The sequence below is a fragment of the Apium graveolens genome, chromosome 2, assembly GCF_009905375.1.
Source record: "Apium graveolens cultivar Ventura chromosome 2, ASM990537v1, whole genome shotgun sequence".
Taxonomy (NCBI): domain Eukaryota; kingdom Viridiplantae; phylum Streptophyta; class Magnoliopsida; order Apiales; family Apiaceae; genus Apium; species Apium graveolens.
Genome location: NC_133648.1, coordinates 79,661,702 through 79,680,598, shown reverse-complemented (window position 1 = coordinate 79,680,598; position 18,897 = coordinate 79,661,702). Strand labels below are relative to the sequence as shown.

Genomic DNA, 18,897 nt, shown 5'->3' with positions numbered 1-18,897 from the left:
TTTCAATGACCCCCACCTTGGCTTTATCCACTTCAAGACCCTTACTAGAGACCTTGTGACCAAGAATAATGCCCTGTCACACCATAAAGTGACATTTCTCCCAGTTGAGAACCAAGTTGGTCTCAACACACCTTTTAAGAACATCGCCAAGATTCCGCAAGAACTCATCAAATGAATCTCCATACACTAAGAAGTCGTCCATAAACATCTCCACATTCTGACCAATCATGTCAGAGAAGATAACCATCATGCATCTCTGAAATGTGGCAGGTGCTCCACACAAACCAAAAGAAACTCTTCTAAAGGCGAAAGTACCAAATGGACAAGTGAAAGTTCTTTTTTCCTGATTTCCGGAGCAATATAAATCTGATAATAGCCCGAATAGCCATCCAGAAGACAATAGTACAAGCCAATCTGTCAAGCATCTGATCAATTAACGCCAGAGGGAAGTGATCATTTCTTGTGGCCTAGTTTAGCTTCCTGTAATCCATGCAAACTCTCCACCCCGTGACTGTTCGAGTAGGAATGATCTCATTCTTCTCATTAGCAACAACGGTGATACCTCCTTTCTTTGGTACACACTGAATAGGACTCACCCAAGAACTGTCAGAAATGGGATAGATGATTCATGCATCTAGCCATTTGAAAATTTCTGTCTTCACAACTTCTTTCATGATTGGATTTAGCCTTCTTTATTGCTCAACAGTAGGCTTGCTACCTTCCTCTAGCAGAATTTTATGCATACAATAAGAAGGGATGATTCCATTAATATCTGCTATCATCCATCCAATTACCGATTTGAATTCTCTCAGAATTCTTAAGAGTTTTTCCCATCACTACCTGAAATATCAGATACAATAATAAAAGGCAAAGTAGATGCAACACCTAAAAAAGTATACCTTAAGTGTTCAGGCAATGGTTTAAGCTCAAGTGTAGGAGCTTCCTCAATAGATGGCTTGAGGCACTTGGGAAATTTGTTCAGCTCCTCAATTCTAAGAGATTCAAAAGGTATATCCATCTTTCTCTTCCAGGGAGAAGCATTCAGATATTGCAATTGCTCATCACCTTCATCATCTTCACTATCCGAGTTCCCCAACAAGGCCTTTTTTAAGACATCAGACCTTAACAACTAATCAAGTTCTGAAGTAACCACAGAATCGACCTACTCTACCTTTAACCACTCCTCATTTTCCGTAGGGAATTTCATAGCATTGAACACATTAAAAGTTATATCCTGATCCAGCACTCATATGGTGAGCTCACCCTTCTGCACATCTATCAAGGTTTGACCAGTAGCCAAGAACGGTCTTCCCAAGATTATGGGAATCTTCTTATCCTCCTCGAAATCCAGAATTACAAAATCAGCAGGAAAGATGAGTTTATCCACCTTGACCTAAACATCCTCAACAATGCCTCGCAGATATATAATAGAACGATCAGCCAGCTGCAGAGTTATATAAGTAGGCTTTGGATCAGGTAAGTCCAACTTCTTGAAGATTGACAAGGGCATAAGATTGATGCTAGCTCCCAAGTCATATAAGCATTTGTCGAACGACACCTTTCCAATAATGCAAGAAATAGTGAAGCTTCTAGGATCTTTAAGCTTCGAAAGCAACTTCTGTTGCAGCACAACATTGGCATTCCTCTGTGAGAGCAACTGTCTCCAAGTCATCAAGCTTCACCTTCCGAAAAAGTATACCTTTCATAAACTTCATATAACTCGGCATTTTTTCAAGAGCTTCAGTGAAAGGTCTATTGATGTGAAGTTTCTTGAACACCTCCAGAAACTTTTCAAACTTCTTATCCAACTTTTTCTGCAGACTCTTAGGAAAGGGAGGTTGAGGATGTATCTATTTCTCCCCTATATTACCCTCAGGAGGAGTGTATTCAACAATAGTCTTCCTTGGTTCCACTTCAGCTTCCTTCTGCACTTCTTCCTCAGCTACAGCTTTTTCATCCAAAAGTTGAGAGTGTTCGGGATTTACAACCTTCCCAGTCCTTAATGTAATTGCCTTTACCTGCTCTTTAGCTTCCCTCTGTCTTGGTACTTCAGTGTCACTAGGAAGAGTACCAGGTTGATGATTTAACAAGGCATTGGCAATTTGCCCAATTTGATTTTCCAAGGTCTTGATAGTAACTGCTTGGCTCTTGCACATGAACCTCAACTCTTTCAGTTCAGATTTTTCATTAGACTGTTGCAGCTGGAGTTGTTGCCTTGGTGCATATTGCGGTTGCTGAAAACCAGGGGGGTTGTACTGCTTGGTTGGATATTGTTGATAAGGCTGCTGAACCGCAATCTGAGTGTTGCTACAACTAAGTTAGGATGATTGCGGTTGTTAGGATGATAGGTGGCTGGTACAGGTTGCTGCGACCTCTAAAAGTTGCTCACGAACTAAGCTGATTCACTAGAAATGGCACACTGACCAGTCTCATGGGCACCAGCACAAAGCTCACAGACACTAGTGGTCTGATTAACTCCATAATTAAACAGAGAATCCACCTTCATCGTCAAAGCTTTAAGTTGAGAAGCTATAGCAGTAGCTGCATCCAACTCCAGAATTCCCGCTACCTTGCCCTGAGATAGTGTTTGAGTCGGATTCTGGTATTCATTAGCAGCCCTCAGTTCAATCAATTGATAAGCTTCATCGTAGCTTTTAGCACACAAGGCTCCTCCTGATGCTGCATCAAATATGGGTCTAGAAGTAGCACCCAAACTATTATTGAAACAGTTAATGATCATCCACTCAGGCATCCCATGATGATGACACTTCCTAAGCATCTCCTTATATCGATCCCAAGCCTCACATAAAGATTCTCCAGATTGCTGAGCAAATTGAGTAAGTGCATTTCTGATTGCAGCTGTCTTCGCCATAGGAAAGAATTTAGTTAAGAACTTTTGCGCAAGATCCTCCCACTTGGTGATAGACCCTGATGGTAGAGAATGCAACCATCACTTAGCTTTATCCCGCAGAGAGAATGGGAAAAGCCTCATCTTAATAGCAACTTCAAAAACTCCATTGAACTTGAAAGTGTCGCAGATCTTGATGAAATCTCTGATGTGCATGTTGGGGACTTCTGTTGGAGAACCCCCAAACTGAACTGAGTTCCTTATCATCTGAATCGTGCATGACTTGATCTCAAAGGTATTAGCCGAGATGGCTGGTCGAACAATGCTAGACTGAATATCATTGATCTACGGTTGAGAGTAGTCCATCAAAGCCTTTGGATTCGCTTCTGGTTCTTCCATTGCAATAAGAACCTCTTCTTCTTTCTCAACTAAGATCTCTTCTTCAACTTTCTCCTCGACTACAACTTATTCCTCAGCTTGATCCAGTGTCCTCTTACGAGACCGAGAATGCGTATGCATACCCGCTCGCTAGAGTACGTGAAACACGACAAGGAATTAAGTAAGTATCAATGTCCGAGTCACTGAACTTTAACGACCAATGATGAAAAACACATAAACTAAAAATTAACACCGAATTCCCCGGCAGCGGTGCCAAAAATTTGTTAGGGCTAGAACACACACTAATATTCTCGCAAATATACGCGATCACAAATATTGAATAAATTCTATTTCGTTCCCACAGGATTATGTTTAGGTTATTTCAATCAATGTATTTATACAACACTAATATGGTTATTATCCAGTGCTAAGACGAATAACAAATTGTGATTGTTAACTAAGTTTAACTAAAAGATTATAGTAAAGAACATAAATTAGGAGATTAAAGAGAGTTGAATAATATATGACACAAACATGGGATTCTAACTTCATTAAATACTTCATTCAATAACATTTTCGTTCTCAACCTTAGCATGGGTGATGACACTAATCAGATAACACGAAACTAATAAACGACAACTTTCGTTGTACGAATACCATACTACCAGACATTTATAAAAGAGATAGAATTTAAATCGATACCAATTATATTGAGACCCTATATGTCTATAGAATTTGACAACATAACGGTTTAATGTACAAGTTATTTATCATGATTACATAGGGCAAGTAAGATGTTTAAAATTACCTACGAATCAAGCATAACAAATACATGAACCTATACTAGCATGGCAAGTTCTAAACCGTTAAATTCACTTTCGCTTCATTAAAGATTAACACACTATCTTATAAGTTCACAATGCTCATAAGACGAATAAGCACAACCAATACTAGGTTATCATACAATCACCACACACTAAGGTATTGAAACGAATTAACTAAAGAATTTTATAAATAAATTTATTAGAACCCCACGATAATGATTAGCCCATAATCGGACTCATCTTCAACGTGGATTCTGATGAAAGCATGGTATAATAAACGTAGCCTTTATACTTAATAAAAACCAAGTACGAAATAAGAGTATAGGTTCACGAATAAGAAAACTAGCATCCAAAGTTATAACTTAAAACAAAGAATCACAAGAATAAACTAGATCTTCTTCGCCGTGGTTGAATTGTTTTCTACGGTCTTCTTACGCCTTTTCCTTAAGCTCTGGTACGTCTTGTTATAAAAAATGAGCATAAGTTATGTATATATAGCAGCCCATACAGAGTAGAAGTCCAACAAATCAAAATTCCATAAGAAACATGATTTTACTTTCTCGATCTGGCGTGGGCGTGCGCTTGACCAGCCTGGGCGCGCTGCCATTCTGCCATCTTGGCACGGGCGCGCGCTATCACAGCGCGGGCGCACTATCTCTCTGGAAAAATTTCTGACTTCTTTCTTTTCTTGATGATTTGAGCTGGTCTTTTCACGAGCTTTTATTTTAGACACCATCCTAACACCAAATTAGCATCCAAACAATGCCAATTCACCTGTATTCCTGATAAATGTCTGAAATGCAAAAACACTACAAAAATACGTAAAGAACACTAACAACTTGAATACAAAATATCTATCCAAAGTTTTACGGAACGTTATAGAGTGTCATAAATGCGACTCAACACTTAGCTATTCTAGATCAACTAATGGGTTCTCTTTCTCAAATATTCTTCTACCCACCTCAGAGTCAAATACTTAAATCTTTGGGTCCTTGTAGAACATAGTTAACTTTTTCCCTTTCACTTTAAGAGTTTAAAGATACTGACTAGCTTCTGCACCAACTTCTATCTCTAGAATGCCTTGGTCATCATCAGCAGTTGTGACTTTCAGAGTTTGTTGAGTTGTTGTAGTCACAGTCAGTTCCATTGATTGTTGTATAATTCGCTCACTTTTCCTACTTCCTCCACCTTGTCTAGATTGAGTTCTAGTGGCTTTTGATGATCCACTAGTCCCAATAAGATCTGCATCTCTCCTTTGCTTTAAAATCTCCTTCCTTCCTCCCTTATCTCCACCATCAGGATTCGTGTCATCAGCTCCTTTCAAAGTTAGCTGTTTGCATTTAGAATTAGCAATCTTCTCCCCCTTTTTGGAATCATCACCAAGCAATAGAGAAAGAATCATCTTCATTGAATTTTGAACCTCATCAAGTTGTCCAGACATTTGCTCTTGTTTAGCTTCCGATCTAGCTTGATTGGCTTCAATCTGAGTCTGTTGTTAGGATGAAAACACACGCTAATATTCACGCAAGTATACGCATTCGCAAGTAATATAGAATTATTTCTAGTTCATTCCCACAGAGACTGGTTAGGTTAATTTCAATCAATGTACTTATGCAACAGTGATATAGTTATTATTCAATGCTAAGATGATTAACAAATTGAGAATATCATAACTACGATTAACTAAGAGATTAAACTAAAGAACATTAACTAAGAGATTAAAAGGATTGTTTTACTATATGGCACAAACATGGGATTCTAACTTAATTACTACTTCATTCAATAGCCTCTTTGTTCTTTAACCTTAGCATGCAATGGTGATAACACTAATCAGATAACACAAAACTGATAAACGCCAACTTTTGTTGTACGAATACCATACTACCAGTCATCCACAATAGAGATGGATTCTGAATAGACACCAATTATATTGAGACCCTATATGTCTATAGAATTTGACAACATAACAGTTTAATGCACAAGTTATCTATCATGATTATATAGGGCAAGTAAGATGGTTAAAATTACCTACGAATCATGCATTACAATTACATGAACCTATACTAGTATGGCAAGTTCTAAACCCCCAAATTCACTTTCGCTTCATTAGAGATTAACACACTATCTTATAAGTTCGCGACGCTCATAAGACGAATAAGCACAACCAATACTAGGCTATCATACAATCACCACACACTAAGGCATCGAAACAAATTAACTAAAGAAATCCATAAGTAAATCCGCTAGAACCCCACGATAACGATTAGCCCATAATCGGAGTTATCATCAACGTGGGTTCCGATGAAAACATGGTATAATAAACGTAGTCTTTATACTGAATAAATAATAAAACCAAGTACGTTACACAAGAGTATAGGTTCACAAATAAGAAAACTAGCATCCAAAGTTACAACTTAAAATAAAGAATCACAAGAATAAACTAGATCCTCTTTGCCCTGGTTGAATTGTGCTATACAGTCTTCTTACGCCTTCCCCTTAAGCTCTATTACGTCTTGTTATGAAAAACGATCATAAGTTATGGTTATATAGCAGCCCATGCAGATTAGAAGTCCAGCTGATCAAAATTAGAGTAGAATCAGGAATCTGTGATCCCGACCTGGCGCGCGGCCGCGCTGCAAATATACATCCTGGCGCGGCCATGAGTTACTACAGCGCGGGCATGCTAACCTTCTGGAAAATCTTATTTTTCTTGTTTTCTTGGCTGGTTTGAGTTGACGATCCACAGGTTTTTGTTCAAGACACCATCCTAACACCAAATTAGCATCAAAACAATGCCAAATCACCTGAATCCCTGATATAAGCTCGAAATGCAAAAACACTATAAAACACATCAAAAACACAAATAACTTGAGTACAAAACGTCAATTCAAGCCTTTATAGAGCATCCCAAGTGAACATAAATTCTACTTAACACACCCCCAAACTTGAATTGATGCTTGTCCTCAAGCATAAACAGACTCAAAGAACAAGAAATAAAAATACATGAATGTAAACTATATGAATGCAATGATCCCCTCAGATTAACTTAAACCAACCGATGAGCAACATCTCCACAAATGCAGTTATGCGCACAAAAATCAATCAAACCCCACAAATCAACTAACAAGATAGAAACGTATGTGTGTGCAAATGCTTACAGATATACTATCGCAACTAGATCAATAATCATGACTCACTACTCATCAAAGCAATCACAAGGTTATAAATAGAATAAAAAGCTAAACTCAAAATGACTGACAACACTTCAATTCTTATATCGGAGTTATACATGGATTCATGCTTTTTTGCTAACATATAATTAACACAAATATGCTTATTTGACCGTGCAATGAGTGAGGTCCACAAAAGACTTATACAATAATACCCATGTAGTGAGCGTTAGGTTAATGAATCCCAGATTATAAAAGCCTTAGGTCACTAGGCACAAAGTCCCTAAGAACTTAATAACTCGAGTACTAAAGAGCCCACTCGTGATCAATTATGCATAACACATAAATTTTTTGTTCTTTTTTTCTATTTTTTTCATAAATTTCTGAACAAGTGCGTTTCGCTCCATCTCGTTTGTAATACCCCAAAATTTTTTTGGACTTTTTGTAATCCTTATGAATAGTGATTTTGCTGATTAAGAAAATTTTTCATGCCACACTATGTAGGAGTTCTTTTATTGATATTCTGAGATCTTATTAGTACTCCATATGGTATATAAGTGTATGTAAAGATCGTCAGAATCCAAATTCGAACACTTTGATTTTTCCCGAAAATCCATCAGATACCGAAAGAATTGAGTATAAGGTAACATGATTAAAAGGATTTAAATTCAAGGATTATAAGAGAGGATCATAAAAGGAATATAAAATATTGAGAAAGGTTTAGGGGAACCCAAGTAATAAGATCCCAGATATGATCCCTCAAACGATAAACGAGTCATAAAATAATTAAATGACAAGTAAGGCAAGAGAGATTAGTGCAAGGATTAAAGATAATGATCAAGCAATTAAGCAAGGATTAGCATAAAAGATGCTTCCACCACCGAGCAATGACAAGTGGCAATGATGAAGTCACCAAGGTGATGTCATGCTTAATCACACTCCACTCACTTTAATCATCCAATTAACCACCCAAATATCTCACTCAACTCCCATTTTCCACCAAAAACATAATTAACAAAGAAAAACACTTTCCCCCCTCCTAAGAATGTTGCTCTCGGCCCAAGCATAAACAAGGAAGAAGAAAAAAGAAAAACCTAGGCTACACTCCACCATTTCCATCAAGGTTTGTTTCTAAACCTTCCATATATCAAGATTAAGACTATCTATGAGTTTAAGCATCAATCTTCATTCCTAGATAGCTTAAACAATTCATCAAAGAAGATGATGAATAGTGTTTTTAAGTTACTAACTTTGTTTTCTTTGTTTTTCCTTTAAGATCCAAGCATTTCTAGGCTATCTCAAGGCTTCTTAAGGCTTTCTAGCTACTCTAATCACTCCAAGGAAGGTATAACACCTCCACACCCTAGATTAACTTTGAGCTTTAGTTGAGTTTTAAGCATGTTAAGTGATGGTTATAGTAGTTAGTATAATAAAAGCATGGTTGTTACATGATTGTATGGATGGTTAAGATTAAGTGGTGGATTGGATGATTCTTGTATGCTAATTGAAAAATGGATGGATTATGGAGACGTTTTGACTTAAGAGGATGTTAGGAGTGAGTATCTAGATGGTTGATGATTTTTTGGTTGTATTGGTATAGATTAGAAATGGAAAAGCATGAAAATGTAGCCGTTATAATGCCCGATTTTCTTTAGGCCCAACTTACACTAGATAGTAGGTATACGAACCTCTCTGTCCAGACCCGACCACTACCATGACTAGATAGATTACGTTACAAGCTTCATTCTGATATGTGGTTCGCTTGAATCCAATATAAGGTTTAGGAGAAACGACCATTTTAAGTAACGGCGTTTCGCGAACGTACCATTACCCCTCGCTTAACTTTGAAACCTTGGTTAAGGTCCTTAAATGACTAATTGGAGTATGAAACAATTATGTAAGACTAATTGGTCAGTTGGTAGAGTATTCGCGAAGGAGTCTCCTTAAAAAGTTAAACAGTTAATTTTATAAAAATGGTGGACCCGAGGGTGCTCGAACAACTTATGTGAATCGTTAAGCGCAAAAGCGAGCGTTAGGGTCCAATTGGTTAAAGTCTAGTTTCTTAAGCGACCGTGGTTTAATTCCAACTTATATGTTGTTTATTGGTTACCAGACTCGCCCCAGGTGTTTTACCACCCCCAGTCGCTCATGCAAGTTTTCTACCCGTATAACTGTTGTTGTGATGTATATGTATATGCATTGTCTTGAGATAAGTGCATGGTTATTATTAGCAAAGTCTTGCGATATATTGGAGCATGTGATATGACATTTATATGCATGCCTGTTTCGTAGTCTTCATATTCTATTATCAATTCAAATGCTTATAAACTGCATAATACCTATGCTAGAGATAAGCAATAGTTGCTTATACCCTTAGTATAGGGGACCCAAAGGTGAACATTTTTCTAAACCGGGAGTCGATGTTTCCGAGTATAATATATATATATATATATTTATATATATATATAGTTTCTATAACTATGAATGGGATAAGGTATATTCGATAGTTTTGAATAATAATCAAACTTATTTTTAATTATTCAAATAAAGATCGTACTTTTGTATAAGTATATCTTCTGTTATATATTATTCATTTCAAGTATGAGTTTTAAAACTTCTACTTCAAATATTTTTATAAAGATTATCCTTATGGAAATATTATTTAAATAATAATATTTAGATATTTCCTAATATATCGGGATTGCTTTATTTTATTAAATCATCAATACTCTAAACATTCTTAAAAATGTTTTTGAGTATTCAAAATGATATTAAAAGTTAGAGGTGATCCCAAAAATCGTTTTGAAATTTAAGATCTTCCTTTCGAAGGGGATTTAAATACACGCTTAAAAATCCGAGGGATCCGGCTCTGTGGTGTATTTTATATTCGCAACAAGGTTACGGTTTTGATAAAAGAATTTGATTACTTGCCCAACGTTCGGGAAGTAAGTCCATCTAATTGAGTTGGCATAAGCGACAGGCCGGGGTACGGTCTATCAAAGTGCAAGTGGCTAGGTGACAGTCCATCAACACGTAAGAGGCTTGGCGGCAGTCCAGCACAAGGTCCTAATGCGGCCAGGGTGATGACCGGTGGGGAATTCATCCATCTACTAGTAGAAAAGGTTACTTAATTGGTATCTTTGCCTGATCAACAAGATATCAGGTTTATGCCAAAGTTTATTTTTTCCAAAATTCTTGGGAATGACAACTCTGCTTATACTTCCATAGAAGAAGAGTGTATGAAATGTATATATATAGGTGTATATATATACATTGGGATTAATGAAGTATCTCGTAACTTCATTTATTTTGAATGATATTTCAAAGATTGAATATATTCAAGTCTTATCTTGTAGTCTCATCTATGTGATGAACTTTTGAAACTGATTATAGCTTGAACGGTGGTAGTTTGAGTAGCATTCGGAAAAAATATAAGTATATTGGAGTATCTTGTAACTTCATCTTTTCAACTTATATCTAGTAAATGATTATCTTATGCATGACAAAGATTTTCAGAAAAACATTGAGACAAGGTTAGATATATGACATCACCTTGCAACGATATTTTATACAGTTATAAACTGGAACTCTGTGTATATTATACATGTCAGAGGATTTCAAAGATTTTGATAAGTATATATGTATATATATACTGAATATTTTGCGACTTCGTCGCATTAACATATCAAACTTGGTTCATTTATTCTTGACCAAAACTTTCATGAGTACTAAGAGAATGCTCATATATTGTTAATTATTATACACATTATTTCGGTGGGCTTGTTGCTCACCCTTGCTTTCTTCTTTCATCAGACAATAACATATAGACAAGATAAATAAGACTAAGCTCCCAATTCGCAAGCGAATAGGAAATGTTTCGCAGTTTCCTGTAGGCGTTGATGCCGATGTAGCTGAGGTAGGAACTACCAATAGGCTACGTTTTCAACTGTTGATGTACCAGACTTATGTATATTATGAATTGTACTAATGGCAAAGAATATGTAAATTTATTCAGAAACCCCTTTTGAGGTGTAACGACTTATAATTGTGGAATAAAATGACTTGTGTTATTTTGGTATTCATCTCTGAGACTATAACTTGTGGTGTGTGTATATATTGCGGGGTCACAGTACGCAGTAATTGGTTGTTTATTTAGATTAAGTGTTGTTAAGGGAAATGGAACTCGTGACAACCCAGTTCCCCGACCCCGGATTTGGGGGTGTTACATCGTTCAATCCTAGACTACTCATATAAAATGAGCCGGCTACTAGCCATTTGACACCTAGCCATAACAACTAGCAATGAAATCCAACTTTTCTCCAATTTTTAAATATCCATGTTATTTTATCATTAAGAGAATATCCTAAATTCTAAATATAAATAAGTGATTAAACCTCGACAAACAAACAAACCATGGCCATGATCTAGCCCTAAAGCAACCTATAAGACTTAGTGAAATTATAATTGTCTCTAGCATGCAAATCAACTCGATAAGACTTAATATCACTAAATATGACATCACTACACTAGCATCAATATCATAAATCAATCGAAAAAATTAACTTAAGGGATCATATTATAATGCAAATGCATGAAACTATATGCAACACATTATAAAAATAAAAAAAACTACTACATGGAAAATATGCAACTATATGAACTAAACTATCATGAATATGCAATTATATTCGACTCACAAATAACATATAATCCTTAACTACTACCCCCAAATTTAAAATATTCACTGTCCTCAGTGAAGGTAATAGTAAGAAATCAGACATACCTACTCAGAATCAGGGTCATCACCCTTAACAGGTGGTGCGTCAAAAGTATCTAGAGGTGGATACACAGAGTCCTCACCGAATACTGGCCACTGGATGTCAACTCTCATGGCTCTGAATGTAGTCCCAAACGCCTGGGTAAGGTCCTGTGCAAACCGACTATGGATGTCATACATCACATCCATCCTCCTCATCAAGCGCCTATATTGCACTGAACTCATACCAGCACTGCCCCGTGCCTCCTGCTGCTGCTGCGATGGACCGGCCTCTTCACCCAACTGAGCTATCCAAGCTGCTCTACGGGCCTGTGAAAAACCTTCAGCATATGTCTGATCAACTGGCCTTCCACCTGGCAGATGGTCATAAGAATATCCAAGCCCCTTAGGATCGGGCTTCCCACCGTACCACTCCTGCATACTCAACAATGTCGAACTATCGATCGGGCACTAGGGAGCTGCAGCTGCTCGTGTGCGGAACAATGAACTCCAACCGCCACACATAGCTTCGTCACAATGGACGCATAGGGTATAGATACCATAGTACTCCCTCGCAAGAACCTCAGAATACCCTGATGAATCACCATCCCGAGATCCATATAATCTCCCTGAAGAATCCCCCACAATAAACGAGCACGCTCCACAGTAACATCATGCACGTGAGAAGATGGTATGATGTTGGCACAAATAAAAGAATTCCATGCACGTGCAAACCTGTTCATGCACGAGGTAGGAAAAGTGGCATACTCGTTCGTGCCCTTGTTGAACTTCCAGTGAGTCTCACGCACACACAGGGTAGCAACTATCAAATCCAAGTTAAAATCACCCCCCATCTTCTCGTTCTAGTTCTCCTACTCTGGCCTCCTCCCGGGTTGCTCAATCACCCTACGGATCGCCTCAACACTATAGTCCACCGTCATCCCCCTCACCACAGTGAAACCATTCTTCTCCGCCTTTACATTCGCGTAGAACTCGCGAACCACACTCATGGGCACAGCAGCGGGTGTCTCACAAAAAGCAACCCAGCCCATCTCCAAGATCATCTCTAATAACTTACCATCCATCCCCGATGGCAGAAAACCTCACTCCTTGGCTATAGGCTTCGAAAGCAGCCTCGTATACTCCCCCTCAGTCTCGGGAGTTGAAAACCTGGGCCTTGCACCACCCACACTAGAAGAATCAATGGTGCTGCTGCTAACTTGGGTTCGTTATCTTTTGGGTGCCATTGAGATTGAATAAGAGAGAATAAGAGATGTGTGTATAAGAGAGATTTGTGTTTGAGAATTTGAGAAGTGATGGAGAAGATTGTGTATAATTGTATGTATATATAGGAATTTGGAGAGAATTAGTTATGGAAAAGAAGTGGGAATTGATTATGGGAATAATGGGAATAATAGGATGATGGAAATTGATTTGAAGAGGGAAATATGGGATGTGAAAGAGTAAAATTCGGCTTTGAATTGATATTGGAATGAAGTCCCCGAATTTTGGTATATTTTGCTGACTTTTTTCGACTACAGGGACTCAGCTCTGTCGCCCCTCCTAGCAGTGCGGGCGCGCCATAATCCTGGAATTCCAGCACGCGCGCCGTGTTTCTGTAGTTGAACTCCAATTTTTTTCTTTTTCTGATTTTTTGTGTTTTTCTTCTTATTTTCTTCTTCCTCTACCTACTAATATACAACAAACTTGGGTTGCCTCCCAAGAAGCGATTGCTTTACGTCGTTAGCTTCACATAGAATCACGAGATCAAGTGGACAATAAAACGACACTAACCACCTCACGGTTTGCCGTATTCCTATAGTAATGCTTCAACCTCTGTCCATTCACCTTAAACGCTTGGCCCGGATCATTCTCAAAAATCTCCACCGCTCCATGTGGAAACACAGTTTTGATAATAAACGGCCTTGACCATCTTGACTTCAACTTTCCAGGAAAAATACGGAGACGAGAGTTGAACAAAAGAACTTGTTGCCCTGACACAAATAATTTGAGCACTAGACCCCTATCGTACCATCTCTTGACTTTCTCCTTGTACATTTTGTTATTCTCATACGCTTGAAGCCGAAACTCGTCGACTTCATTCAATTGACACATTCTTTTCTTACCAGCTATATCTAAATCAAGGTTCAACTTCTTTAAAGCCCAATACGCTTTATGCTCGAGCTCCTAAGGCAAATGACATCCCTTACCATAAACCAACTGAAACGGCGACATGCCAAACGGAGTCTTGTATTTTGTTCGATATGCCCAAACAACTTCATCAAGCTTCAAAGACCAATCCTTCCTTGATGGACAAGCAACTTTCTTCAAAATTTGACCTGATCTCTCTGTTAGATACCTCAGCTTAACTATTTGTCTGAGGATGATAGGCTGTGGCGATGCGATGATTCACGTTATACCTTTGCATCAAGGCAGTGAACTTGCGATTGCAGAAATGCGATCCCTCATCACTGATTATGACTCTTGGAGTCCCAAACCTTGTGAATATCTGCTAATGAAGAAAATTAAGCACTACCTTTGCATCATTTGTCAGTAAAGCCTTGACTTTAACCCATTTCGAGACATAATCAACTGCCACCAAGATATATTGATTATTGCAAGACGATATAAATGGCCCCATAAAGTTGATTCCCAAAACATCGAAGACTTCAACCTCGAGAAGCACATTAAGAGGCATCTCATCCCTCTTAGATATATTACCCACACGCTGGCATCGATCATACTTCAAAACAAAATTGATGCGCATCCTTAAACAATGTAGGCCAGAAAAATCCTGCTTGAAGGATACGAGCTGCTGTTTTTTCTCCACCATAGTGGCCTCCATAAACAGTCGAATGACAATCTCGCAAGATTCCCCCCGTTTCGCTGTACAGAATGCATCTCCTGATGATTCGGTCAGCTCCTTGCCTAAATAAATACGGCTCATCCCACATGTACCACTTCACTTCATGATGAAACTTCTTCCTTTGAGCATAAGATAAATCTGGAGGTATGATATTACTCACTAGGTAGTTCACAATGTCTGCGAACCACCGTTCTTCTTTTTGCACCCCAAACAGCTGCTCATCGGGAAAAGACTAATTTATCAATGTCTTATGTTATGAAGCTGCACTTGGATGTTCCAAACGAGAGAGATGATCAGAGACTTGATTCTCAGTACCCTTTATGTCCTTAATCTCTAACTCAAATTCCTGAAATAAAAGAACCCATCGAATCAATATAGGCTTCGAGTCCTTTTTCAAGACGAGATAGCGAATAACAGCGTGATCAGTGAAAACTGTCACCTTCGTCCCAAGCAAATAAGATCGAAACTTCTCAAAACTGTAGACAATGGCTAAGAGTTCTTTCTTAGTAGTAGTATAATTCAGTTAAGCACCATTGAGGGTCTTAATAGCATAATAGACCACATGAAATATGTTGTTCTTTCTCTGCCCAAGAACTGCTCCAACTGCATAGTCACTTGCATCGCACATCATCTCAAAAGGTTCATTCCAATTAGGTACAGTTATGACAGGTGCCGTGATTAAACTCTTTTTTAAGAACTCAAAAGTAGCTAGGAACTCATCATCAAACTTGAACGTAACATCTTTCTCTAGAAGATTGCACAAGGGTTTAGAGATTTTTGAGAAGTCCTTGATGAATCGCCGATAGAAACCCGCATGCCCAAGAAAGCTGCGAACTCCCTAAACAGAAATTGGTGGAGGAAGGTTTCCGATAAACCCCACCTTGGATGTGTCCACCTCAAGTCCTTTAATAAAGACCTTGTGCCCAAGAATAATGCCCTGTCGCACCATAAAATGACATTTCTCCAAGTTGAGAACCAGATTGGTCTCAACACACCTTTTAAGAATGGCGCCATGATTCTGCAAGCACTCATCAAAGGAATCACCAAACACAGAGAAATCATCCATGAACACCTCCACATTCAGACCAATCATGTAAGAGAAGATAACCATCATGCATCTCTGAAATGTGGCGGGTGTACCACACAACCCAAAAGAAATTCTTCTGAAGGCAAAAGTACCAAACGGACAAGTGAAGGTAGTCTTTTAATGATCTTCTGGAGTGATATAAATCCGATTATAACCCGAATAGATATCCAGAAGACAATAATACTCATGCCCAGCCAACCTGTCAAGTATCTGATCAATAAAAGGAAGAGGGAAGTGATCTTTCCTTGTGGCTTTATTCAGCTTTCTGTAATCCATGCAAACTCTCCACCCCGTGACTATTCATGAGCTCTTTCTTCTCATTAGGAAAAACTGTGATACCTTCTTTCTTTAGCATACACTGAACTGGACTCACCCAAGAACTGTCAGAAATGGGATAGATGATCCCTGCATCTAGCCATTTGAGAATTTCCTTCTTCACAACTTCTTTCATGATTGGATTAAGCCTTCTCTGTTGCTTAACAGTAGGCTTGCTACCTTCCTCTCCTAGAATTTTATGCATGCAATAAGAAGGGCTGATTCCCTTAATATCTGCTATAGTCCATCCAATTGCCGACTTGAACTCTCTCAGAATTCTTAAGAGCTTTTCCTAATCACTACCAGAAAGGTCAGATGCAATAATAACAGGCAAAGTAGATGCATCACTTAAAAAAGCATACCTTAGGTGTTCAGGCAATGGTTTAAGGTCAAGTGTAGGAGCTTCCTCAATAGAAGGCTTGCGGTGCTTTGGAGATTGGTTTAGCTCCTCCATTCCAAGAGATTCAAAAGGCATATCCAGCCTTCGCTTCCAGGGAGAAGCATTCAAATACTGCAACTGTTCATCACCTTCGTCATCTTCACTTTCTGAATTCCCCAACAAAGCCTTCTCTAAGGCATCAGACCTTAGCAATTGATCAAGTTCTAAAGTAACCACAGAATCGACCAACTCCACTTTTAAGTACTCCTCGTTCTCAGTCGGGAATTTCATGGCCTTAAAAACATTGAACGTTACATCCTGATCCAGCACTCGCATAGTAAGCTCACCCTTCTCCACATCTATCAAGGTTCGACCACTAGCCAAGAACGATCTTCCCAAGATTATGGGAATCTTCTTATCCTCCTCGAAATCAAGAATTACAAAATTAGCAGGAAAGATGAGTTTATCCACCTTGACTAAGATATCCTCCACAATGCCTCGTGGATATGTAATAGAACGATCGGCCAACTGCAAGGTCATATAAGTAGGCTTTGGATCAGGTAAGTCCAATTTCTTGAAGATTGACAAGGGCATCAAATTGATGCTAGCTCCCAAGTCACATAAGCATTTGTCAAATGAAAATTTTTCAATGGTACAAGGAATAGTGAAGCTTCCAGGATCTTTAAGCTTCGGAGGCAACTTCAGTTGCAGCACAACACTGCATTCCTCCGTGAGAGCAACTGTCTTTACATCATCAAGCTTCACTTTCCGAGAGAGAATACCTTTCATAAACTTCACATAACTAGGCATCTATTCAAGAGCTTCAGCGAAAGGTATGTTGATATGAAGTTTCTTGAACACCTCCAGAAACTTCTCAAACTGCTTATCCATTTCTCCCCAATATTACCCTCAGGAGGAGTGTGTTCAACAGTAGTCTTCCTTGGTTCCACTTCTGCTTCATTCTGCACTTCTTCTTCAGCCACAACTTCTTCTTTTGAAACTTGAGAGTGTTCATAATTTGCAACCTTCCCAGACCTCAATATGATTGCCTTCACCTGTTCCTTAGCTTCCCTCTTTCCTGGCACTTTAGTGTCACTAGGGAGTGTATAAGGTTGACGATTTAGCAAGGCATTGGTAATTTTCCCAATTTGATTCTCCAAGATCTTGATAGAAACCGCTTGGCTTTTGCACATAAGCCTCAACTCCTCCAATTCAGATTTTTCATTAGATTTTTGCAGCTGGAGTTGTTATCTTGGTGCATGTTACGGTTGCTGAAAACCAGGAGGGTTGTATTGCTTTGCTACATACTGCTGATAAGGTTGTTAACCCATATTCTGAGTATTAATCCAGCTGAATTTAAGATGATTGCGGTTGTTGATATGATAGGTAGCTGGAACAGGCTGCTGCGACTTCTGAAAATTGCTCACGAACTGAGATGATTCACTAGAAATAGCACACTGCTCCATCTCATGGGCACCAACATAAAGCTAACAGGCACTAGTGATCTGATTAACTCCATAATTAGCCAAAAATCCACCTTCATCGTCAAAGCCTTAAGCTGGGCATCTATAGCAGTAGCTGTATCTAACTCTAGAAATCCTGCTACCTTGCCCTGAGATAGACTCTGAGTAGGATTCTGGTATTCATTGGCAGCCATCAGTTCAATCAATTCATAAGCTTCATCATAGCTTTTAGCCCACAAGGCTCCTCCTGATGTTGCATCAAGCATGGGTCTAGAAGTAGCATCCATTATAGAAGAATTTAATGATCATCCAGTCAAACATCCCATGATGTGGGCACTTCCTAAGCATCTCCTTATAGCGATCCCAAGCCTTACATAAAGATTCTCTAGAATGTTGAGCAAATTGAGTAAATGCATTTCTGATTGCAGCAGTCTTCTCCATAGGAAAGAATTTAGTTAAGAACTTTTGAGCAAGATCCTCCTATTTGGTGATAGACCCTGGTGGTAGAGAATGTAACCAACACTAAGCTTTATCTCGCAGATAGAATGGGAAAAGCCCCAACTTAATAGCATCTTCAAAAACTTCATTGAACTTAAAAATGTCACAGATCTCGATGAAATCTCTGATGTTCATGTTGGGGTCTTATGTCGGAGAACCCCCAAAATGAACTGAGTTCTGTATCATCTGAATCGTGCTCGACTTGTTCTCAAAGGTATTAGCCGAGATGGCTGGTCGGACAATGTTAGACTGAATATCATTGCTCTTCAGCTGAGAGTAATCCATTAAAGCCTTCAGATTCGCTTCTGGTTCT

General features: G+C 38.6%; 2 non-coding genes across 2 annotated transcripts; both read left to right on the top strand.

The window, feature by feature from the left end:
- Positions 1-2,750: 2,750 nt before the first annotated feature.
- LOC141710290 (small nucleolar RNA R71) lies at positions 2,751-2,857 on the top strand. Its single transcript, XR_012570817.1, has one exon. It is a non-coding gene; the product is annotated as a small nucleolar RNA R71 (small nucleolar RNA).
- A 15,548-nt stretch (positions 2,858-18,405) lies between these two features.
- Positions 18,406-18,512, top strand: LOC141709153 (small nucleolar RNA R71). The gene has a single exon (XR_012569744.1). It is a non-coding gene; the product is annotated as a small nucleolar RNA R71 (small nucleolar RNA).
- Positions 18,513-18,897: the final 385 nt, after the last annotated feature.